At 35.9% G+C, this 26502-nt stretch overlaps 1 pseudogene; it reads right to left on the reverse strand.

The window, feature by feature from the left end:
• Positions 1–260: 260 nt before the first annotated feature.
• On the reverse strand, positions 261–26502 carry LOC148162493 (5'-nucleotidase domain-containing protein 2 pseudogene; annotated as a pseudogene).

Genomic DNA, 26502 nt, shown 5'->3' on the forward strand with positions numbered 1-26502 from the left:
AGGTGCAGGAGGCACCACAAGAAGTAGGTGGGGTTATGGAAGACAGTCCCACCTGAATGTTAAAACCTTAGTGATGCCTCTCAGCTCCTCCTGCTCCTTCATCCAGACACCTTGCACCTGCCGTGACTCTGTGTCCTGGAAGGTCTGTCTGTGCTCTAGCAGTCCAGTAAGCACTGCTGCTGAGTCCATGAATATAGGCTCCATTCTGCATCGATGATGTGGGTCTCCCACTCCAGGCTGGAGATGACAGTGGCCTGGCATCAGCTGTTCAGCAGCAGCCGATCGGCCAGCTCCCTGTAGAGGTGGTCTCTGAAGGAGAACACACAAGGGTTGCCATAAACCAGGTGTAGGGAGCCCAACAGTTCCCACCCCCCAATAGATCTTGGCCTTTTTTTACTGGTGGGAGAATTTCTCATTGAATTTTCTGAAAGCTTATAACTGTCAGTGAAAAATTTATGCTTGTCCACCTGGGCAATGATCTCCTTGAAGAGTTGACACCATTTGAGACCTACCATGTGTCACATCACCTTGTCCATGAAGCGGAAGGAAGTGTTGGTAAAGAGGGCCACCTGTTTCCCATGGGCCACCAGGCTGCTCAAGGTGGCAAAGATTTCCTCCTCTCTCAGGAGGAACTTCTCCATGTTTCGCTGGATCCACTGGTATATGAGACCCTTTGTGGCACATCTCAACCAACATGTATCACATCCTTGTAGAGGCCCACTTGGACAAACTCCATGTCATGGGCCAGATAGTGGTCCACCAGGCAGGAGAGCAATGCTATCTCTGGCAACAGGAAGATGTCCGTGAACTACTGGATGGAGGGACTTTTGCTCTAGAAGCCACCAATCTGCTGCAGTGGAGTGTGCTCGATGCTCCCATATAGATCAGTCACTTCCGTTCCTGCTCAATTAGAGGCCCCTGTAAGTAATCCCCAGTTGCACATAATGGAAGGCCTCTGTCTTTATCTGGAGGCCCCTATGAATGTCTTGGAGTATGCAGATAGCAAGTTGGAGTAGTAGTCATCCCTTTGAATCCCCCTTGGGTATTTGTGCTCAAGCAGGATGTCATGGTGTGGCACTGAACATCCCCCATTGTAGTGCATCTGTGTGCTATGCCAGCATATAGTCAGAGTTGAAGCTATACATCTCAGCATCACTCAGGCTCATCTTGTTATTGGTGTAGATGCCTGCTGGTTTCAGGAGACTGAAGACCTGGGGGGTTAGGAGTGGGAGGGGGGTGCAAAAGGTTATGCATCAGTCTCTGTATGTCCTGGTAAAGAACCTACAAGTTTGTGTCAAGCTTGATGCTGCTGGCAGGCACAGAGCATGGCCTGCCCAGACAGAGGTCTCTGGAGTGAGGAGGCTGCAGCCATGGCTGAAGGCAAGGAGAAGGCAGCTGGAGGCCCTCTATGGCCTCTACACAGCAGATAGTGTCAGCAAGTGCCAAAACCCCACACCCAGCATGCCTGCTGAGAGCCAAATGGGCTGCCTCTTGGGTGGGTGGATAGGCCAGTCCACCTCTCTAGCTGCGAGTATAACTCTGCATTTGAAATAAGTGATGCGGGTAAACATCCTTCCTTATATTTATTAACCATTTGGTTATGATCTTTATCAAAGTGATTTTTCTTTTGACCCTTTTTTTTTAGATTTATAGAGGTTTATATGAGTTTTCTTTGGTAAAATGTACTGCAAGTATTTTTCTCCACTTGATGTCTTGCTTTTTTTTTTTATTGCTGTATTTTAGTGAAATGAAATACTTAATTTTTAATGTAACTCTCATTTATTTTCCTTATGGGTAAACTTTCTGTCCTGTTTAGGAAATCATTACTTATTCCTGAAGTCATAAATTTTTTTTAAATGATTTTATTTATTTATTTGACAAAGAGAGACACAGCAAGAGAGGGAACACAAGCAGGGGGAGTGAGAGAGGGAGAAGCAGGCCTCCTGCGGAGCAGGGAGCCCGATGCGGGGCTCGATCCCAGGACCCTGGGATCATGACCTGAGCCGAAGGCAGACGCTTAACGACTGAGCCACCCAGGCGCCCCTGAAGTCATAAATTTACTCTTCTATGTTCTCCTCAATTAGCTGTATGTTTTTCAATAAGTGATTTTTTTTTCAAGAGAAGAAACAACTTGATAATAATAAAAGGATTATTATCACTAAAATCTGATATGATATGCAATTAATTTCCTTCATAAAAAAATCACTTGGTAATCTTTAGTAATGAAGAAATGTTGACAGAAAATTGCAAATACAGGGGATAATCACTGGGGATAAAATAAATTATTTAATGAAGTATGCTTCTACATTGAGAGTACTTTGGGGAAAATAAGTTGTATACCTTACTGTATTTCTGATTAATCAAAGATTTAAAGATCATCGTAAAATACTAGAAGGATTTTATGGTAGACTTTACAATGAAGTAGGGATCACTATATCAAAAACTAATATATGGTGACTAACATAACATAATAAAATAAAAATTAGAAAAAAATAGACTATATAATTTTTAAATATGTGAATAAATCTTACAAATCTGCAATACTTTTCATTTTCACATTGTTTAAAGAAAATCAGGAAATGGATTTGCAAAAAATGTACAGAAAAGACTCCTACATTATAAAAGCTCACTAGTCAATTTGAAAAACAAAGATCTCCATTTCGAGTAAATAGAATGGGGCATATATGTTCAAGGATTACAATATGTACTTCACAGGAAGAAGAAAACGGCCCAAACTACATGAACATATGTACCACTTGACATACAATGAAAGACCTTCATACTGATTCAAGGAAATACTCTGTGTGTGTGCGTGTGCGTGTGTGCGCACGCACGCGTGCATGCACTCATGCATGCACAGGCGTGCATGACCCTGCATGTGTGTGAATGCTGAAACTACTAAGAAATGGTTTTCTATACTATGGACAGAAATTTAAACATACCTAGAGTGCCCTTTGTCAATAACTATCAAAACTGAAAACTCACATACCTTTAACCCAACAATTCCATCTTCAGTAGATTATTCTATGATCATACTTCCATGGGAAGTTATAAAAAACAATTTTGAAGGCAGCATTCTTTGCAGTAGAAAAATATGTACTTAATGGAATAATACATTCATATATTTATTTTTATACCAGGAAATAGACCCAAGACAGTTTAAGTCGTTACAGGAAAAAATTGCATAACTATGTTTATTTGATTGACTTTGTATCAAAAATACAATTGTTCACGAAACATTTTTGGACACATATACAAGAAACCAGTAACGAGGATATTTTTGGAGGCTGGTGGTGTTTGGAATCTCTTACTTTTCATTTTAAAATTTTTATGTGTTTTGGTATTTTTATATAAGCATATATTTTTATAATGAAAAAGGAATGATTTCTCTGAATTTTAAAAATTGAATCCTTCTACACTAAATGTGCTTAGTTACTATGCTGTTTTTGTAACTGAGTTGTATAAAAATTACAATGTTTTCTTTTAAAAAATGTGGAATTGCCAAAGCTAAGCACACAATATCTGATGCCATAGAGTTGGCGAAAAAAGAAAAAGTAGTGAATTAAGAACTAGAAAACAAACAATACTACTTCTGAATCTATTTGATTTCAATTCCATGCTTTATCATCTACAATTGCCATGTCAATGATGTCACTGATCTCTTTTCATTTTCTTTTTCTATTCAGTTTTATTAAGACCATTTTCCTGTATATTGTATTTATCTACTGTATTAAATGGAAGTATAATAAAGCATTTTATTTTATTTTTATAACCATTCTTATCTGATCTCAACTATCTGTAGGCAATTGTACCAAGAAATAGCAGGGCTAAATTCATACCCTGAGTTACATATTCATGAGTCTTTTGGTTCTACTCTCTGTGTTCAGTAAGACCTGAAATTGTCTTCAAAATTATTCTTACTTAGAGGTGTTTTCTTGGACAAGTTTTCCCAATTTTTCTGACCTTGGAGCCATCTACTGGTCAGCAAGGTTTCCCCTGATCCCAAAGCCCAGAATAGTGCCCATCTGTCAAGACACCTCTAGTTTGCTGTTACACTACCATAATAAGACCAACTACTTAATGGTAATCCCTGGGTGCTTCCAGCCAGTCTTGATAGCATTGCTGTCACAGGACAGGTCCTGTTTGGTTTTTTTTTAATTGTTGTGATTTTGACTTTTAGATTTCACATATAAGTGAAATCATAAGGCGTTTGTCTTTCTCTGACTTCCTTCAGTTAGCATAATGCCCTCATCCATATTGTTGCAAATGATAGGATTTCCTACATTTTTTAATGGCTAAATAATACCCCAGTTGTGTGTGTGTGTGTGTGTGTGTGTGTGTCAAATTCTCTTAATCCATTCAACCATTCAATGGAACCTTAGGTTGTTTCCCTGTCTTGGCTATTGTAAATAATTCTGCGATGAACATGGAGATGCAGAAATCATTTCACCTTAGTGTTTTTATTTCCTTTGGATAAATATCTAGAAGTAGAATTGTTGGATCATATGGCAGTTCAATTTTGAGGTTTTTTGAAGAACCTTTATTTCTGTTTTCCCCTGTGGCTGCACCAATTTACATTCCCACCAACAGTGCAAAAAGATTCCTTTTTCTCCACATCCTCACCAACAGTTGATCTTTCTTGTCTTTTTGATAATAGCCATTCTAACACGTGTGAGGTGATACCTCATTGTGGTTTTGTTTTGTTTTTTTTTTTCCCCTGATGATTAGTGATGTTGAGCATCTCTTCATGTACCTTTTGACCATCTGTATGTCTTCTTTGGGAAAAATGTCCATTCAGATGTTCTTTTTTATTAGATTGTTTGGTTTTTATTCTATGAGTTCTTTATGTATTTGGATATTCTTTATTGGGTATATAATCTGCAAATATTTTCTCCCATTTGGTAAGTTGTCTTTTTATTTTGTTGATGGTTTTCTTTGTTGTGCAGAAGGTTTTTAGTTTGTCCCACTTTTTAAATTTTTGATTGTGATGTCTTTGCTTTTTGCTGTCAAATCCAAAAAAATCATCTTCAATATTCCCAAGTTTACTTTGGCTACTTGGGGGGTGAGGAATCTTCTTTGTTTCATTACAAATTTTAGTATTCTTTGTTCTATTTCTATGAAAAAATACCATTGGAATTATGATAAGGATTGCATTGAATCTATAAATTGTTTTAGGTAGTATAACAATAATAATAATTCTAATCCATGAGCTCAGAATATCTTTCCATTTATTTGTGTCATCTTCAGTTCCTTCGATCAGTGTCTTACGGTTTTCTGTGTATGGGCCTTTTACCTCCTTAGCTAAATTGAATCCTAGGTACTTGGTTCTTTCTCTTGTAATTGTAAATGAGATTTTTTTCCCTCAATTTTGCTTTCTCATAGTTTGTCATTGGTCTATAAAAATGCAACTGATTTTTATATATTGATTTTTGTGTCCTGCAACTTCATTAAATTCATTTATTCTAACAGTTTTTTGGTGGAATCCTTAGAGTTTTCCCCATATAATATCATGTCATCTACAAATAGAGAAAGTTTTACTTCTTCCTTTCTGATTTGGATTCATTTATTTCTTTTTCTGGCCTAATTGCTCTGGCTAAGACTTCCACTACTATGTTAAATAGAAGTGGTGAGAATGGACATCCTTGTCTTACTTCTTTTTTTTTTTTTTAAGATTTTATTTATTTATTTGACAGAGAGACAGCACAAGCAGAGAGAGTGGCAGGCAGAAGGAGAGGGAGAAGCAGGCTCCCTGCAGAGCAAGGGAAGGCCCAATGTGGGACTTGATCCCAGGACTCCAGGATCATGACCTGAGGTGAAGGCAGTCCCTCAACCAACTGAGCCACCCAGGCACCCCCTTGTCTTGTTTCTAATCTTAGAAGAAAACCTTTAAGGTTTTCACTACAGAGTATGACATTAGATGTAAGACCAATATGCTTTTTATTATGTTAAGTAGTTCCCTCTATACCTACTTTTTGATAGATGTCCATTTATTATAAATGGACATCTAATTTTATTAAATGATTTTACTGCTATTGAGATGGTCATATGATTTTTTTATTTCATTGTTCATTTTGTTTCATTTTGTTGGTTTTGATCCTTCATTTTGTTAGTGTGATGTATCACATGGATTGATTTGGAAATGTTGAACCTTCCTTGCATGCCTGGAATAAATCCCACTTGATCTTTTAGTGTATGGTTGAAATGAATTTACTCCTATTTTGTTGAAGATTTTGCATCTATTGTCATTGGGAACATTGGCCCATAATTTTGTTTTCTTGTGGCATCCTTGTCTGGTTTTCATCTCAAGGTAATGCTGACCTTGTAAAACAAGTTAAAAAGTGTTTCCTCCTCTTCTGTTTTTCAGTAGAGTTTGAGAAGTAGTGGTATTAATTCTTCCTAAAATGTTTGGTACATTTCACCAGTGAAGCCATCTGGTTCTGGACTTTTGTGTGGTGGGAGGAAAAATAGTAAAAGTATTTTTTTTTTGTCTTGTTTGTTTTGTTTTTTAGTTAATTTTCTTCAGAGCGCTGAGACACAAGTCACTAAAGATTAGCTGGACAAATATATTTTGTCTTCATGCCTTTATCAGTCTTTTAATACTTTCATTTTCAATAGTTTTTCTGTTTTCTTGAATTATGATATATCCCAGTAGGCTTTGTAGACTGTCCATAGATAAGCTCCTGGAAGAGGCCAATACACACATCTAGACATGCAGAATCTTAGTAGTAAAGAGATTATGATAAAAGAGAGTCACACATCTTCACTGTCCTCAACTTATATACATACATAAAAGTGTAATATACTTACATTTATACATAAAATATTGTTCTGACTTTCTAATGAGTAAAAGAAAAATAAACTATTCAGGGCTATATGAAAATGCCCCCTAAAATTCCTAGCAGGTTTTGTAACACCCCAGATTCTCACTTTTCTCATAATAATAACTGCCCTCGTCTACGTCTCACAAAGTTCTTTCAAAGTTCAAAGGAAATAGCAAACATAAATGTCATTGTTTACCATAGGGGGGAAACATAAAATATAGAAAAATCATAGCACTGAAGTTATGTTCCCACAGTTCATTCTGACAGCCCAAACCAAGATATGCAAATCATTGTTCACTTAGATTGGCTTTACACCTCTATTTAAAACATATTACATCATGACAAAAGGCTGGAACCTGAGCATTAAGTTTTTAATCAAGAAAGTAAGGATCAAGAGCAAAAATGTATTCTATGCCAGTTTTTCCATTGAGTAGGTGACACTAAGCCAATCATGTTTTTGGTAAGATCGCTTTTGAGCATATGTTAAGGCATTATTTTGCACTCTTGGTAATTAACTCCTCTGAACCACAGATTGTTTCTCAGTATAGTGAAAGAAAAGAGTTAGTCTGATCCAGAAGTGTGCTGTCTACTAAGTTCTAAACTCTTTGATAAGAAATAGGCAATTGGGAGAACATACACTTAAACAGAGCCAACTCTATAGGGAACACTTATATTTAGAAGGTACTGGAAAAATAAGCATACAATATTAATGGCATTCCAAAGATAATATTTTTTTTACTGAGAACTATATTTTAGAAGTTTACATGACTTCTTACAAAATAGGGAAATTCATGCATCCCACGTCTCCAATTCCTGACTTTAATAATATAATAGGAGATAATAGAACATCTGACTGCCTAAATTTCCTTGGAGAATATAAAAAGAGCCTTCGCTTTTCAGAGATAATCAGTCTGTAAACCACTTACCATACCACTAAGCTAAAGCACGCAGACTATTCCATTTGGCAACTATTTTATTGTATCTTCTTTGATTTTTTTTTTTTTAAGCAGTTTGTAGAGATTGGGTGTAAATTATGACAAACTTTGTATGGATCTATTCCTGCAGGGCTGTGTCATCATCTTGGTTAAATTCTTTGTTATGCCTCCCTCTAAAGTAGTGGTTATCTTTGAAGACTTAAAATTGTGCTCTGGCTTCACACGATATATGTCCTTCGAAACTATCATGTAAATGACTAAAGAAATCCTATTCTGAGATACAGCAGGGTTATTATGTACCACATGGACTATTTCAAGGAATGGCTGATATCATTCTTGAAATAGATTGTTCACAGAGGAAATATGCAGATTTTATATTAATGCTTTCTGTTACTGTTTCACCCTGGGACTTAACAAGATCCATGTGTTTAGTGAGATCTATAAGAAGAAACACGCTCACACTAGTGCATGCCTTCAGGGAATGGAGCCTTGTCCAAGATTAATTTATTAAGACAGGAGCACCCACTTGCCACCAATTTAAAGAATCAGGGTGAGTGAAAAGAATGAATGGGAAATTCAGGGTATTTGTCACAGCTAAACAGCATTGACTTGTGGTAAGAATACTTTCCATTTGCAGGGAATCTATTATTTTCCAAAATATTTTGTAAATGCTATTTCATCTAATTCCCAACACAAATTTTTATAGGTAATTAGAGAATGTCCAACAATAATAATCATAAAACAAAAACAACTAGTGGTAGTGGGTTTTTTTTTTTTTTTGCACCAGTCTCTTTGTGCTTTATAAATAATCATTTATCTATTTTTCACTAATACTCTGTGAGTTAAGTCCTATTTATAGGTCTATTTCACAGCTCAAGAGAATGCAGCAAAGAAAGATCAAATAATTTGTCCAAGGAAACAAAGCTAGGAAATGGCCAAGCCAGGCACTCTGTTGATGTCAGATCAATGACAGTCCAACTAGGCTAGAGTTCTTTAGTTCTTTTGACAAAATAAATTTGTTTCATTGAATAAATCTTTTTAAGATTAAAAAGACATTTAAGAGACCTTGAGCTGCTAATGAGAGTGAGAATAAACAAACATTATCTTGGCTTAGTTGTGTTTTTTTCATCCCTAGTGATGATCACTTTAATCACATTTATTTGACTGCCCATGAATGTTTGGATAGTAATCCAAAACACTTGACAGAGATTCAAGACTGTACCATGCTATAGTGTAGAATATTAGAAAGGAGCTGAATAGATGGGGACTACATTTTCCATCATATCCATCTCCAGGCATAGTACTGGTTCTCAAAAATAAAATGTGACCCAAGGTGTTTTAGAAGAAGTTGGGCTTTTTCTCTACCACCTCTTCTCTCCTCTGCCTACTTGGAAGTGATAACCAGGGCATTCTTGAAAACCTTTTGAGATTAGAGAGGGAAGTGTCAGCCAACCTGGAATATCCATTTTGATTTTCATGGGTGGTCTGTCGTGTCTTAGGATTATTACTCTGGGTATTATTTATTTAACAGGTTCTTTAACCTAACTTATACAATGCCTATTGATTTGGTTATAATTTTAAAAACCAAAAAATAAACTCACAAACCTAAGTTGGAAAAATTATATATTATTACAATTATATATTATTACAAAAATTATATATATTTTATATGTGTGGCAGTGTGGTGGAAGTGGGTTTGTATTTTCTTAACTTTCTGGGACATTGGGGCTTTTCCTCATTTTCCCACCATCTCAACCATGCAATTAAAGAGAACTTCTAGAGTAAACAAAATCAGTAGATCTTTAAAGTGACTTCTAAAAAAGAAAATGAGAATGATAATTTCAAATTAGCATGTAAAAAGGAAAAAATCAAGTAGCAAAACAAGTATAAAGCAAGCAGAAAAAAACAATTATCCAATAAAAAATTAGACAACAGAAAAAATACTAGAAAAATATTTAGGTAATCTCAGAAAGTTTAAATCTCTAGAAAGAAGTTTTGTATTTAGCACTAGAGCTGCCTGGATATCCAGAGAAAGATTCCCAATAAGGAATACATTAAACGTTTGAGGAAATGTTAACTATGGAGGATTCTTGACAAATGGTAGTAGTGACAATGCTTTAATCTTTTTCAGTTCTCATATTTGAAAAAAAAAAACAGTAAAATTATCTAGCAAAAACAAAAACTCATGGAAAGTATTTACAACATAACTAGGTGCAAGTTACCCCTGTGAATCCCAAAATACAAGTAGGTTGAATTAAAAAAGAAAAAAACGAACAAAAAACCCCACCAAACCTGCATGGCATCCACCTATGTGAGGCTGAAAGCAAAGGGAAGCTGCAAGGCATCTGACCCACCCAAGAGCAGTAGAAATTGCTGTGAGTCAACCTGAGAACATTAGCTGCCATGGGGAGGAGGTCTGCCGAGTGAAATTGTGGATGAGTACGTTGGATCCACCATAAGCACTAAAGTCTTTAAGAGCTCTGCAAGCTGACTACCCTGAAGAGAAACTGCTGAGAGTAATAAAAATTAAGCAAGATAAGAACAGAGAGGAAAGAAGAAAATGTCCAGATAAAAGTAGGTAAAGGTTAAGAGACCCAGTAAATCTCAGAAAACATGCTAGTATTTTTTTCCTCACTCAAAAAAATAACAAAATGGAGCACTAAATTCAAAAAGTTTCAGAACCATGTCTCCTTTTAAAAGTTCAGAAAACTATTTTGCATAATGACAAGCAACATAATTATCAAGGTCAAATTCCATACATATGTATTATAAGAAAAAAAGATAATATGGTAGAGAATAACATCCCTATCGAAAATAAAAATTTTAGGATAAGTTAAAAGCCAATTGAAAACGATAGTAGATATAAAATAACATAAATGAGAATTAGAATAAACGTAATTGAAGTGATATTACTCAGGAAAGAATTAAAAGAAAAAATGACAGCATAATTTAAAAAACAAGTAAATAAAGTAGAAAATGCCTTTTTTAAAATTTGAACTTTAAAATTTGACTATTTTAAAAAGCAAAAATAAAAAGTTTCAATGAAAAGTGTTGGTTACCGAAGCCAAGCAAAGAAAATCAAAATACACATGATATGACTTTCTAAAGAAGAAACCCAAAGCATGGAAAAATAACACACAAAAACAAACTATAACTTAAGAAAATTTCCCTGAAGTTAAAATAGTGTAAATTCATACTAAAGAAGATCCAGAGTGACTAACCCCAAGACATATTTTATTAAAATCATTACACTTGAAAAGATTTTTAAAAGCAAAAGCTCAATTGGGTATCAAGACAAATCTTAAATTATCATTACATTTTCAACAGTAAGGTTATTTTTGTACAAAAATAATGGAGTAATATATTAATACATTCAAGAAAATAACAAAAATATTTGAATCAACATAAAATCCACCAAAACTGACTTTCTAGTATAAAGGCATGAACAAATTTGTATCAACATGGAAGAACTCGGGGATTATTTTTTTCTGGAGCCTTCCAGAGAAATCTAGAGAACAATCTTCAGATAACCAAATGGCTCTAAAGGCATTGACACAAGGAGGGTGGTGAAAGTTAAGCATGTAGTTACTCACAGAATTAAAATTGAGCAAGGCTTAAACATGAAGGAGAACAGTAAACAATGATTGCATGACCAGACATTGTAGATATAATACAACTATTGAAACTGTGAGAAATTGGGAAAACACATGCAAAAAGTTAAACTGTTCTCAGTGATTACTTATGTGATGGAAGAATTAATGTCATTTTTCTGGGAATATGTGTATAATGTGGGATAAAACTCTATTATCTTGTGTGCCCTAGAGAACTTGGATTCTAGTTACAAAAGAAGGGAGATAGGAATGTAATGTAGAAGATCTATAAAAAGTCTGGTAGTCCTAAATTTGAATGGAAGTGGTATCAATAAGACTTCATGAAGCCTTAGATCTCTTTAAAGTGTCTGTCTAGGGCACCTGGGTGGCTCATTTGGTTAAGCATCTGCCTTCAGCTCAGGTCATGATCAGGAGTCCTGGCATGGAGCCCTACATCAGGTCCCTACTCACTGGGGAGCCTGATTCTCCCTCTCCCTTTGCCTGCCACTACCCCCCTGCTTCTTCTAAGTCAAATAAAAAAATAAATCTTAAAAAAAAAAGTATCATCAACTTAGCTTCTTTACTTAGTTCACGGTAAAGGTGTAAGAAGAAGGGCCAACTGAGTATTAATAAGAGTATTAAGAGTTTTTATTTCCCAGATTGGGGTCTTCATTATTTTTCCTACTATGGGAAATGAGTATCTCTTAGAGAAATGGCTGACTCTAATTCTGAAGCAGAAAATGTCCAAGTTAAGCATGGAACATGGTGTCACACAGGATTGTAACAAAGATATCAAAGATTTTTAGGGTCACATCAAAAGGACCAGGAACTAATTTGAAGTGAATGTTCATGCTAAAAGTAGAAAAATTTGAGTTTTGGAAGTGATAATAATTACAACTGGTAGAAATGAATCATACATGTTGTTTTACTTACTCTTTTTTTAATTTTTTTATGGTGTACTTTTAAGTAAATGACATTCAGTTTTTCAAATATTCTTGAAATTTTGTTCATTCTGGAGCAATAATGTCATGGAATTTGAATCTTAACTTTTGTTGAAATTTATAATACTAAAGGAAAGATAGATATTTTAAGCTTGAAAATGAAATTGAGAAATAATGTGGGAAGAGATACTAAAATAACTTCATGATTGCTGCAAGACTCTCCCAAATGACTACATTTTGGGTTGTAGGTAGCTTTCATCAAGTTTTTTTTTAATGCCATATTTTTGGTGATGTTCCTGATACTCTGCAAAAAGAGTTGATCTTTTCTAACATCTTAAAACAGTATGTTTCTCCTCTGATTTCATTAAATTAATGTATGTACATAATTTATATGTATTCCTAGGAAATCAGTTGAGAAAATATCCATGACTTCTTAGGTCCATATCCTTGGTCTAGTATCCTATAAATCACAAAGAAGAAGAAAAAAGTTTAAAAAGACAAATAATCTAGATTTCAATTGTATCAATAATTTAAATACTTTGAAATTTGATCAGCTTAATTTCATAGGTTTTTAAGGAATAATGTGGAAAGCCAGAGATGACTAGTAGTGATATTCCTATTGTTTTGAACTAAGAATGAGAAGTGATTTATATAATTGTGTAAATTATGTAAAACAATTATCAGAAGAACAAAGTGACACAAGCAAACTTACATCAAAAAAAAAAAAATCCTGAATAATTTACTAAACATGGAAGGGTATTGTGAGACAGGTAGAGAATTAAATCTGGAAAGTTGTACACAAAACAAAGGGGCACAAAAGGTGCATGCTGTGACTAAGCAAGGAGTTTTAAAAATGTTTAAGGACATCTTGTTAATTGATGAAAGGAATGAGCTAAAACTATTTTTGGCACCAAGAAGCAGCTTGGACCTTGTTTGCTTCTGCTCTGTCCTCTTTGGGAAGAAGCATTTGCCTATTCTCCTTGGATCTCACTCATGGTAGTTAAGCCATAGCATAAAGAGTATGGGTAGGTAGAAAAGGGCAGGATTGGAGGGCTAACCCTTGGTTACACTAAGATTCAGAAGTTGGGTGCACATACCCCTTCAGATCACTACATTTGTATCTTTGGGGTAAATACCCAGTAGTGCAATTGCTGGATCGTATGGTAGCTCTATTTTCAACTTTTTGAGGAACCTCCATACTGTTCTCCAGAGTGGCTGCACCAGCTTGCATTCCCACCAAAAGTGTAGGAGGGTTCCCCTTTCTCCACATCCCCGCCAACATCTGTCGTTTCCTGACTTGTTAATTCTAGCCATTCTGACTGGTGTGAGGTGGTATCTCATTGAGGTTTTGATTTGGATTTCCCTGATGCTGAGCGATGTTGAGCACTTTTTCATATGTCTGTTGGCCATTTGGATGTCTTCTTTGGAAAAATGTCTGTTCGTGTCTTCTGCCCATTTCTTGATTGGATCATTTGTTCTTTGGGTGTTGAGTTTAAGAACTTCTTTATAGATTTTGGATACTAGCCCTTTATCTGATATGTCATTTGCAAATATCTTCTCCCATTCTGTCAGTTGTCTTTTGGTTTTGTTGATTTTTTTTTTTTTTTTTTTTTTTTTTTTGCTGTGCAAAAGCTTCTTGTCTTGATGAAGTCCCAGTAGTTCATTTTTGCCCTTGTTTCCCTTGCCTTTGGCAATGTTTCTAGGAAGAAGTTGCTGCAGCTGAAGTCGAAGAGGTTGCTGCCTGTGTTCTCCTTTAGGATTTTGATGGACTCCTGTCTCATGTTTAGGTCTTTCAACCATTTTGAGTCTATTTTTGTGTGTGGTGTAAGGAAATGGTCCAGTTTCATTCTTCTGCGTGTGGCTGTCCAATTTTCCCAACTCCATTTGTTGAAGAGACTGTCTTTTTTCCATTGGACATTCTTTCCTGCTTTGTCAAAGATGAGTTGACCATAGAGTTGAGGGTACATTTCTGGGCTCTCTACTCTGTTCAGTTGATCTATGTGTCTGTTTTTGTGCCAGTACCATACTGTCTTGATGATGACAGCTTTGTAATAGAGCTGGAAGTCCGGAATTGTGATGCCGCCAGCTTTGCTTTTCTTTTTCAACATTCCTCTGGCTATTCGGGGTCTTTTCTGGTTCCATACAAATTTTAGGATTATTTGTTCCATTTCTTTGAAAAAAGTGGATGGTATTTTGTTGGGGATTACACTGAATGTGTAGATTGCCCTAGGTAGCATTGACATCTTCACAGTATTTGTTCCTCCAATCCATGAGCGTGGAACATTTTTCCATTTCTTTGTGTCTTCCTCAATTCCTTTCATGAGTATTTTATAGTTTTCTGAGTACAGATTCTTTGCCTCTTTGGTTAGATTTATTCCTAGGAATCTTACGATTTGGGGTGCAATTGTGAATGGGATCGACTCCTTAATTTCTCTTTCTTCTGTCTTGTTGTTGGTGTATAGGAATGCCACTGATTTCTGTGCATTGATTTTATATCCTGTCACTTTACTGAATTCCTGTATGAGTTCTAGCAGTTTTAGGGTGGAGTCGTTTGGGTTTTCCACATATAGTATCATACCTTCTGTAAAGAGTGAGAGTTTGATTTCTTCTTTGCCAATTTGGATGCCTCTGATTTCTTTTTGTTGTCTGATTGCTGTGGCCAGGACTTCTAATACTATGTTGAATAACACTGGTGATAGTGGACATCATTGCCATGTTCCTGACCTCAGGGGGAAAGCTCTCAGTTTTTCCCCATTGAGAATGATATTCACTATGGGTTTTTCATAGAAGGCTTTTATGAATTGAGGTATGTACCCTCTATGCCTATACTCTGAAGAGTTTTGATCAAGAAAGGATGCTGTACTTTGTCAAATGCTTTTTCTGCATCTATTGAGAGGATCATATGGTTCTTGTTCTTTCTTTTATTAATGTATCACACTGATTGATTTGCAGATGTTGAACCAACCTTGCAGCTCAGGGATAAATCCCACTTGGTCGTGGTGAATAATCCTTTTGATAGACGGATTCTTTTGGCTAGTATGTTGGTGAGAATTTTTGCATCCATGTTTATCAAGGATTCTCCTTTTTGATGGGGTCTTTGTCTGGTTTTGGGATCAAGGTAATGCTGGCTTCAAAAAACAAGTTTGGAAGTTTTCCTTCCATTTCTATTTTTTGGAACAGTTTCAGAATAATAGGTATTAATTCTTCTTTAAATGTTTGGTAGAATTCCCCTGGGAAGCCATCTGGCCCTGAGCTTTGGTTTGTTGGGAGATTTTTGATGACTGCTTCAATTTCCTTAGTGGGTTGCGGGCCTGTTCAGGTTTTCTGTTTCTTCCTTGTTCACTTTTGGTGGTTGATACATCTCTAGGAATGCATCCATTTCTTCCAGATTATCTAATTTGCTGGCATATTGTTGCTCATAATATGTTCTTAAAATTGTTTGTATTTCTTTGGTGTTGGTTGTGATCTCTCCTCTTTCATTCATGATTTTGTTAATTTGGGTCCTTTCTCTTTTCTTTTTGATAAGTCTGACCAGGGGTTTATCAATCTTGTTAATTCTTTCAAAGAACCAGCTCCTAGTTTCGTTGATGTTCTACTGTTCTTTTGGTTTCTATTTCATAGATTTCTGTTCTGATCTTTATTATTTCTCTTCTCCTGCTGGGTTTAGGCTTTATTTGCTGTTCTTTTTCCAGCTCCTTTAGGTGTAGGGTTAGGTTGTGTATTTGAGACCTTTCTTGTTTCTTGAGAAAAGCTTCCATTGCTATATACTTTCCTCTTAGTACTGCCTGCGTTGCATCCCAAAGATTTTGAACAGTTGTTTTCATTTTCATTGGGTTCCATGAATTTTTTTAATTCTACTTTAATTTCCTGGCTGATCCATTCATTCTTTAGTAGGATGCTCTTTAGCTAACTCCATGTATTTGAGTTCTTTCCAACTTTCCTCTTATGATTGAATTCTAGTTCGAGAACATCGTGGTCTGAAAATATGCAGGGAATGATCCCAATCTTTTGGTACCAGTTGAGGCCTGATTTGTGACCTAGGATGTGATCTATTCTGGAGAATGTTCCATGGGTACTAGAGAAGAATGTTTATTCTGTTGCTTTGGGATGGAATGTTCTGAATATGTCTGTGAAGTCCATTTGGTCCAGTGTGTCATTTAAAGTCTTTATTTCCTTGTTGATCTTTTGCTTAGATGATCTGTCCATTTCAGTCAGGGGGGTGTTAAAGTCCCCCACTATTATTGTATTGTTATCAATGTGTTTCTTTGCTTTTGGTATTAATGGCTTATATAATTGACTGCTCCCCTGTTAGGGGCATAGATATTTACAATTGTTAGATCTTCTTGTTGGATAGACCCTTTAAGTAGGATATAGTGTCCTTCCTCATCTCTTATTACAGTCTTTGATTTAAAATCTAATTTGTCTGATATAAGGATTGCCACCCCAGCTTTCTTTTGGTGTCCATTAGCATGGTAAATTGTTTTCCACCCCCTCACTTTCAATCTGGGGGTGTCTTTGGTTCTAAAATGAGTCTCTTGCAGACAGCATAGGAGAATAGATGAATGAGAGCAAAATGCTAACAGGGTAGCAGTGCCCCCCCAAAAATATACACTGATCAAATCAGAAGAGACCTGAAACCGGGGGAAAAGAAAGGGAAAGAGAGAAAAAAGAGGAAAAAAAAAGAAAAAGATAGCAAACAAACAAACAAAAAAAACAGAATATGATCAAATATGATCAGGCTGGTGCATAGATCAGTGCTACACTCTAGATTTTGGGCATATTTTGGTCTGTTAGAAGAAAGGGCCTCCTAAAATTTTAAAGAAAGAAAAACCTGTATATGTAGAAAAATAAGGGTAAATACAATGAAGGGATGGAATATAACTGTAAAGATGAAAATATAAAAATTTTATAAAAGGAATTAAGACAGGAAGTTGGTTGAAAAAACAAAGAAGAGGATTTAAAAAAGGGGGGGAGAGAATGTGATCAGGCAGGAGACTAGAACCAAGCCATACACCTGAGATTTAGGGTATATTTTGGTCTGTTAGAAGCAACTGTATCCCAAAATTTTAAAGAGAGAACAACTTATATATATATACCAAAAATAAGGTTAACTACTCTGAAGAGATAGAATATGACTCTAAAAATGAAAAATAGAAAATATATTTTTAAAAAAGGGATTTATAAGATGTTGGTTGAAAAAGGGAAAAAGAAAAATTCAAAAAAAAAAGTTTAAAAAAATTTACTTTGAAAGACTAAAGAACCTGATAAAAAAGCCATGAATTCTACATGCAGTATTCCCCTAACGCTGGAGTTCTGCTGTTCTCATTGATCGGTAAACTTGGTCTTGGCTGGCTGTTCTTGCTGATCTTCTGGGGGAGGGGCCTGTTGCCGTGGTTCCCAAATGTCTTTGCGGAGGCGGAATTGCCCTGCCCTTGCAGTCTGGACTCAGTAATCTGCCCCGGTTTGCTCTTGGGAGCTTTTGTTCCCTGCAAGCTTTCCATACACTTTTGGAGGACAAGAGTTTAAATGGTGGCCTCCCAATCTCTGCCTCAGAGGAGCCGAGACCTCGGGGCCCCAATCCTCAGTGCGCCCCCAGAGAAAAACAGTCAATCACTCCCATCTCCCCAGTCTCCAGCTGCGCTCCGTGCTCAACCGGCCTGTGACCAAGTGTTTCTATCTCTGACGCACGTCCCTGTGTGGAGTCTCCAAACCCAGCAGATCCCCGCAGTGCGCTCCCACGCCGCTCCTCCCAGAGGAGGAAGGGGAGTCTCCCTGGATCTGCCGCTTGTCGGGTCCCTGCTGGAGGAGCAGTGGCCCCACTGTGCCACAGATCACGGTTTATGGCAACCCTGAGCTGAGAGCCTGTGCCTTGGCTCCGTCTCAGCAGCTGGCTTCCCTGCTCTGATACCTGGGAGCTCTGCCACACTCAGGCACCCCCAGTCTTTCTGTGACCCTGAGGGTCCCACCCCCCCCACCCCCCCCACCCCCCGCTTAGCCACTGGAGCAACGTCCCTCAGTGGAGCCAACTTCTAAAAGTTCCGATTTTGTGCTCCGCGGCTCTATCAGTTGCCAGTAGCGGCCGACTGAGGCCTCCTCCCCCGCCGTCTATCCTCCCGAATATCGCCCCAGATTCACTTCTCTGCACATCCTACCCTCCAGAAACTGGTCGCTTTTCTGTTTAGAGAGTTGCTGCTATTCTTTTCTTTGATCTCCTGTTGAGTTTGTAGGTGTTCAGAATGGTTTGATCCCTATCTAGCTGAATTCCTGGGACCAGATGAAATTTAGGTCTCCTACTCCTCTGCCATCTTGCTCCAGTTACCAGTGCTGTGCTCATTTAAGAACCATCCATGTTATTGTAAAACGACTTTTCATATAGCCCATTGAGGAGGCAGAGTTGTGAATGGCTGACAATACATAAGGAGCACAATTCACATCCATAATAGTTTTTAGTTTATACAGTTTTGACTCCTACACTTGTCCCATTTTAGTATGTTGTCCTTTGAGAGTGGCAATAAAATAAATAAGCCATCCATTTTATAGATGAAAAATAGGACATTTAGAAAACTTAAGGGACTTGTCATAGCTCATGTGTCTGGTTTCTGCAGAGATGAACTCAGTATCAAATCCTATGACTCTGAATCTTTTATATGTAAGTTAAATCTTCATGCATTTGTGCACTGCTTGTATGTAGTTCAAGAAAAACTCTCCATTCCCCATAATTTTATGAAGGAAGTGAGTTCTAGACCATTTAAATGGTCAGAAAGACAACAGATAGGATTATTTTATAGAGAAGCAATTATCTACTAAAAATAATAGTTATCTCAATATATATATTTCAAATACATCTATTTGTAATCTTTAAATGAAAGAAACTATTAAAATAAGAAAAAAAGTAGTAAAACGTGGTGAAAGAATAAGCAGGAAGGAATCCTAATTGATGATATAAGTCAATTTTAAATAATAGGGAAAGGGAAGAAAAACATTAAAATTGAAGGTTGGAGGAATCTTTTTAAGAAAAGGAATTTCTTATATTTACATCAACATAGGGCCATACTACATAATGTGAATCCATTTTATTCAATAGATCATTTATTAAGACATTTATATCCTGTTGTTTAATCAGTTTGTCAAAAGTTAAAATTGGGCATTCAGTCAATTCCTATTTGTAATTAATAATATAGTATATTTGAGGAGTAGAGGTTCAATCATTATACCTCAATAAATGGAGCTTAGGTTTTAGGGTTTCTATGGCAGTGAAAGACATCATTATCTCAAGGGAGAGTCAAAATAGGACGCATAATGTAAACAACCTTTGCAGAGGTGGGATCCATTACTTATTAGCAATAGGACATCTAGTTTAATGGTTTGCCATTACAAAAAGTAGTCTGTGTTCTGCACATTTAGCCTAATTTCCTAATGATCTTATTCTCCACCATACCTCGGCCACCACTGCCAAGTTAAAAACTTAGACTTTGGCATTCCAATAACTATTAATTCTCTAAAAGTATAGTTTCACTCTCCCAATTTCCTGATTTTCAGTAGCAATCTCAATTCAGCATAGAATTAATCAAATTTTATTGTTTCCTACTTTTCTTACATTATCAACTTACTCTTTGGATTTCATCAGCCCTTATTTACAACTTCACCTCTCTTAATCAGTCTAACCTAATGATACTTCCTTAGGATAATCTCAACCCTGGTTGAATTCATTTCTCTAGTTCATGGTTTCTCTATATAGCTAAACATGTTTTAGAATCATATCACCATTCTTATTTTTTTAAAGATTTTTTAATTTATTTTTTGACAGAGAGAGACAGCCAGAGAGGGAACACAAGCAGGGGGAGTGGGAGAGGGAGAAGCAGGCTTCCCGCCGAGCAGAGCGCCCGATGCGGGGCTCGATCTCAGGACCCTGGGATCATGACCTGAGCCGAAGGCAGACGCCTAATGACTGAGCCACCCAGGCGCCCTCATCATTCTTATTTTAAATACAGGATTATTGTTTCTGGTAACATTGATAGCAGACTACATTTTTAGGCCAGTACTGATAACAAAATAGCTTAATATGTGGGATGAACATACGAAAAACAAAACATTTTCTTAGAAGTAGGAATATCTATGAAGATAGCAAGAATTTCAAGGCAAAAAGTAATTTGAAGAAGTTGTTTTTGCTCTGAACGTATTTGCCAATCATGATGAAATACAGCTGAAAAACTGAGCTGTGGTTGTGAAGGCTCAAATAGCCAAGGGGACATGCGGGCTATACCCTTGAAGACAATAACAGATTACAGCTGTCCATTCAGAAAAAGTTGTAGTCCTAGTTTGAGCACAAAAACAAAACAAAGCAAAGTTAAATCTTTTCTCCAAGAGATTTTGAACCCCTGGTCAGATAGCACATTGATTTTAGCTCAAACTTGCTTGTTTGAGTGGTCAAAGAATCTTCAAGCCTGGATTCATTTAAACTCTTCTTATTTGGTAGTACCTCAGGTGTTTGGTGAAAGCAAATGAAAATGCAAATAATCTCTGGAAAAGACACCTATTTTAAACATTAGTACGCACCTAGAAGCCATTGTGAAAAGTCATCACAGAGCACCAGGCAAAGAAAACCAAGCACACAGCAAAAAGTTACGACTGAACCTGAGCAAAAATGTTAAAGAGAAGGAGTTAATACAAAAAAAAAAAAAAAAAAAAAGATACTGAAGTTATTAGACCGGATGCTAAAATATATACATATTTAATATTTTTAAAGAAATGAAAGGGAAATTTCTCCAGAGAATCAGAAACTATAAAATCACAATGCAGATCTAAAAAAGAACTAAATTTTGGGTCGCCTGGGTGGCTCAGTCATTGGGTGTCTGCCTTTGGCTCAGGTCATGATTCCAGGGTCCTGGGATCGAGCCCCCATCGGGCTCCCTGCTCAGCGGGAAACCTGCTTCTCCCTCTCCCTCTCCCACTCCGCCTGATTGCGTTCCCTCTCTGTGTCTTTCTCTGTCAAATAAATAAATAAAATCTTAAAAAAAATACAAAAAACTAAATTTTAATTATATATAATTATTATTCACAGATACAGTGTGGTGATACTGCTAATAACCAAAACAATTAAAAAATCTTATACAGAAGTTACCAAGAAATCTATCTTACAGGAAGTAAAGTTAACCTTAACAACTTCTCACAAGGAAATGTGGGATCAAAGAATAGTAACATGCTCTTTAATGTCCTAAAAGGAAATAACTTCAACAAATGAAAATGAAATAGTTTGAGAACACATAAATGAGAGTCTGGGACCAGCAGACATTTACTAGACAAAGTTCCAATGAATGTATTTGAGGTAAGAGATGGTAAAAAGCAAAAAAAAAAGTGATAATTATAGAATGTATGTTTATGTAAATAAACATAAACTACATATAACAACACCTAGTGGAGGTTTTAGAAAGGCAAGTGAATTGAAAATATAAAACAACAATGACAAATGGTTTGAAAAGAGTTTAAATGCAGCTGGTATGTCCTAAGGTTTTTGTTTGAGGAAGTGGAGGTGGTAATTTTAGATTGGTAATTATGTGTGTCGTATTTTTTATTGAGTGAAGAAAAAGTTGGAATATGAGTAAGACTTCAAACAGGTGAAGAAAAAAATACTCAGCATGAAAGAAAAAAAAGCAAAACATGGAATGGACAAGAACAATAGTAAGCATAAAATAAAAGGAAAGATTTAAATCTAAATATATCAAAAACTTCAGTACATGAAGGTAGACTAAAGCCTTCAGTTAAAACAAAAGAAAAAATACACAGTTTAGATTAAAAACTCCAAATATGCAACATTCAAAAAAGACACATGGTACACAGTAGGGAACAGGTTGATAGTAAAACTTGGAAGGGTATACCAACCAAACACCAACCAGAAGAAATATAGTGTAGTTCTGTTTTTTGAGATAAAGGATGTCACATTATTGAAAATAAAAACCTAGTTTAAAGGATGTCACGTCATTGAAAATTAAAACCTAGTTTACCAGTAAAGTCTATCAATTTTGCATTAGTATAAATTCCAGTGGACTTAAGTCATGGAGAGCAACTTCTTTCATAATGGTACAAATAAGTCTGAAAGTAACAATAAACAAAATTAGGAAAAGCTTTCTATTGGAAATTAAGGAATATACAAATTATCATTGGCTGTGGAAAAATCAGAATAAAATTTAAAAATACTTTGAATAAACAATAAAGAAACAGTACATTCTGACAGTTCTGTGATGTAGTTATAATACTTAACAGTGAAAAATGCCTTCGGTCCTACATGGACAACTGACATATGGCAGAGATGGCATGGTATATCAGCCAGAAAAGAAGGGTCTTTTCAAAAAAATATGCTGAAAAAATTGGGTATACTTATATAAGAATATGGTATCAAATGATTTCCTAACAATATATAAAAAATTAGTTACAGATGAATTCCAGAACAAACTATGGAAAAGAAAACTATAAAGTTTAACAAAATATTACACTAAGTAGATAATAGATATAAGAACTGTGTAACCACATAAATAATCAGAAGATTGCAAAAAAAAATTGGTAGATTGCAAAAAAAGTTTGTAGAATAAATTACACATTCTTCAGGTTGTCAAAGTTTCAATGTCTGACAATGTTGTTAATAACATGGAGCAGCAACTTACATGGTTCTATTTATATGGAATGTTCAGAAAAAGTGCATCTGTAGCGATAGAAACAGAAGTTGTTGCCTGAGACTGCAAGTGGGAATGGAGAAGAACAGCGTTGGCCATGACAGATATTCTTAGGGTGAAGGAAATGTTTTAAAATTGTGTAATGGTGATAGTACATATCACCATATTGATGATAGGTACTGCTAAACTCTATAAATTTACTGAAAATGTTTAATTTGTTTATACTTGAAAACAAGGGTATTTTGTGTTATATAAATTAAACTTCAATAAAACTTAAATTTTTTTAAAGATTTATTTATTTGAGAGAGAGTAGAGTAGGGGGGTGCAGAGGGAGAGAAACTTCAAATAGATTCCCTGCTGAGTGCGAAGCCCAACAGGGGGCTTGATCTTACCACCCATGAGATCATGACCTGAGCTGAACCCAAGAGTCAGACATTTAACTGACTGAGCTACCCTGGCACCTCAGCTGTTAAAAATGTTTTAAAAATAATGTGTAGCAACATACACTGACACACAATTCTGACAAGAATGTGAATCAGAATAACCATGAAAAATAGGTGTAATCTACTAGACATGATAATATCAATATACCTATGACCCAGCATTGCCAGTCATTGGATATACTGAAAATTATTTTGCCCAGTTGCAAGAGTGTATCTGAATAAAAAGTGTCAAAGGACTAAGTTTGTAACTGCTTTACTAAAAACATCCAAGTTGTTTAGCAAACATCAATGTAAAAAAATCCAGCTCAAGTAAAGAGTATACAATTGATATAAAGCTTTATTCCATACTTATATGGTTCAAGGACATGCAAAATAAAATTGTTTTTTAGCGACATATATATCTTATTTGGGTGCACATATGTGGGAAGCCTATAAATCTACACAAAATCAACACCAACTATAGAGGGAACGTGCATGGTTCAAAGACATGCAAAATAACATTATACTTTTTGGCAACATACATATCTTGTTTGGATAAACATAGGTGGTAAGCATATCATTGAACAAAATCAATAGCAATGATAAAGGGGAAAGAGCAATGTGGATAACTGACATATTGTCAATGTGTTATTTCTTGAGCTATATACATTTCTTGAGTTATGTACATTTTACATTTTTATTAAATTGTGCATATAACTATGCTTTTTAATAAATTAGGCATGTACGGCTCATGCATTTTTCTGTATTTGCTATTTTTCAGAATAAAAAGAACAAGTAGACAAATATTTAGAAAATATGGATGATATTTAGACATGGCAGAAACTAGCTTTCAAAACTTTTGATAATATATATATTTAATACTATTTATAAGCATATATATACATATATATGATTGCTAATATATATATATATATATATATATTATTAGGTCCTAGACTACCAATACCATTGTTTTTAATTAATGTGCTAGAAATGCTAGGTAATTCAATAAGTTAAAAAAAAAAAAGGCATCAGGATTGGAAAAGACCAAAAATGTTATTTTTCACAAATGTGATTTTCTATATAGAAATTTTAGAGAACTACCACCAAAGTATTTTAATTAAAATTCAGTACTACTCCATGGTCAATTAGTCTTTGACAAAGCAGGAAAGAATCGCCAATGGAAAAAAGACAGTCTCTTCAACAAATGGTGTTGGGAAAATTGGACAGCCCCATGGCAAAGAATGAAACTGGACCATTTCCTTACACCACACACAAAAACAGACTCAAAATGGTTGAAAGACCTAAATGTGAGACAGGAGTCCATCAAAATCCTAAAGGAGAACACAGGCAGCAACCTCTTCGACCTCAGCCGCAGCAACTTCGGGCTAGACACATCTCCAAAGGCCAGGGAAACAAAGGCAAAAATGATCTCTTTGGGTTTCATCAAGATAAAAACCTTTTGCACAGCAAAGAAAGCAGTCAACAAAACCAAAAGATGACCTACAGAATGAGAGAAGATTTTTGTAAATGTCTTATCAGATAAAGGGTTAGTATCTAAAATCTATAAAGAATTTATCAAACTCAACACCCAAAGAACAAATAATCCAATCAAGAAATGGGCAGAAGACATGAACAGACTTTTCTCCAAAGAAGACTTACAAATGGCCAACAGACACACACACAAAATGCCCAACATCACTTGGCATCGGGGAAATACAAATCAAAACCACAATGAGATACCACCCCACACCAGTCAGAATTGGCTAAAATTAACAAGTCAGGAAACAACAAATGTTGGCGAGGATGTGGAAAAAGGGAAACCTTATTACCCTGCTGGTGGGAATGCAAGGTGGTGCAGCCACTCTGGAAAAGAGTATGGAGTTTCCTCAAAAAGTTAAAAATAGACCTATCTGACGACCCAGCAATTGCACTACTATGTATACACCCCAAAGATACAAATGTAGTAATCCAAAGGGGCACCTGCACCCCAATATTTATAGCAGCAATGTCCCCAATAGTCAAACTATGGAAAAAGCTGAGATGCCCATTGACAGAAGAATGGATAAAGAAGTGTGTATATATATATATATATATATATATATATATATAATGGAATATTACTCAGCCATCAAAAAAATGAAATTTTGCCATTTGCAAGGATGTGGATAGAACTAGAAGGTATTATGCTAAGCAAAATAAGTCAATCAGAGAAAAATAATTTTCATATGATTTCACTCATTTGTGGAATTTAAGAAACAAAACAGAGGAGCATAGAGGAAAGGAGGGAAAAATAAAACAAGACATAATCAGAGAGTGTACTGTAAGAGGCATTTAACCATAGGAAACAAACTGAGGGCTGCTGGAGGGGAGGGGAGGGCGGGGGGGGGGAATGGGGCAACAGAGTGATGGACATTAAGGAGAGCACATGATGTAATGAGCACTGGGTGTTACATACAACTGATGAATCACTGAACTCTACCTCTGAAACTAATAACACTATGTTAACTGAATTTAAATAAAAAATTAGTACTGTTGATGCACTTCATTCATTCAAAAGAAAAAAGTCATGTCTGTAAACTGCAAACATAAAGAAAATGTAATTTTTGAAACATAATTATATTACAAATATCTGTCTTATAGGAAATATGACAAAATATGCATATCTATTGTAGGGTACATACTATGCACCAATCGTTAGGATAAATATTAGAAGTTTAAAGAAAAAGAAGGCAACTGTGTCCATTCCTCATGGAGTATTTTGTGTTAGAAACAGAGAATTGATTAGCGAATTAACAATGTTAGGGTTGATAAAGCAAAGTTTGCAGCAAGTAGAGTAGTCACAGCTCTATTTGTTTCACTGGCAGAATTATAATAGCACCTCTTTTTAACCCTCAATTATGTACAAGTTTGGAAGATAAATTACATAGTCATCCTACCTATAGGAGCATTAGGCATATATATATAGGGGCTGCCCTAACCTGAACTTGAAGGTATGAGGAAAGATGTTACTGATGAAGTGGATGAGGTTGGCTCAATAAGCAAGAGCCAAACCCGCACCGCTGGAGGAGCTTGTAGGCTGTTTAAGGAGGATGAAGAGGCTATAAAGAGACCACATATGTTCAT

This window comes from Eumetopias jubatus, unplaced genomic scaffold (assembly GCF_037043125.1).
Source record: "Eumetopias jubatus isolate StellerSeaLion01/CBP00866 unplaced genomic scaffold, mEumJub1_p1.0 scaffold_14, whole genome shotgun sequence".
Taxonomy (NCBI): Eukaryota; Metazoa; Chordata; class Mammalia; order Carnivora; family Otariidae; genus Eumetopias; species Eumetopias jubatus.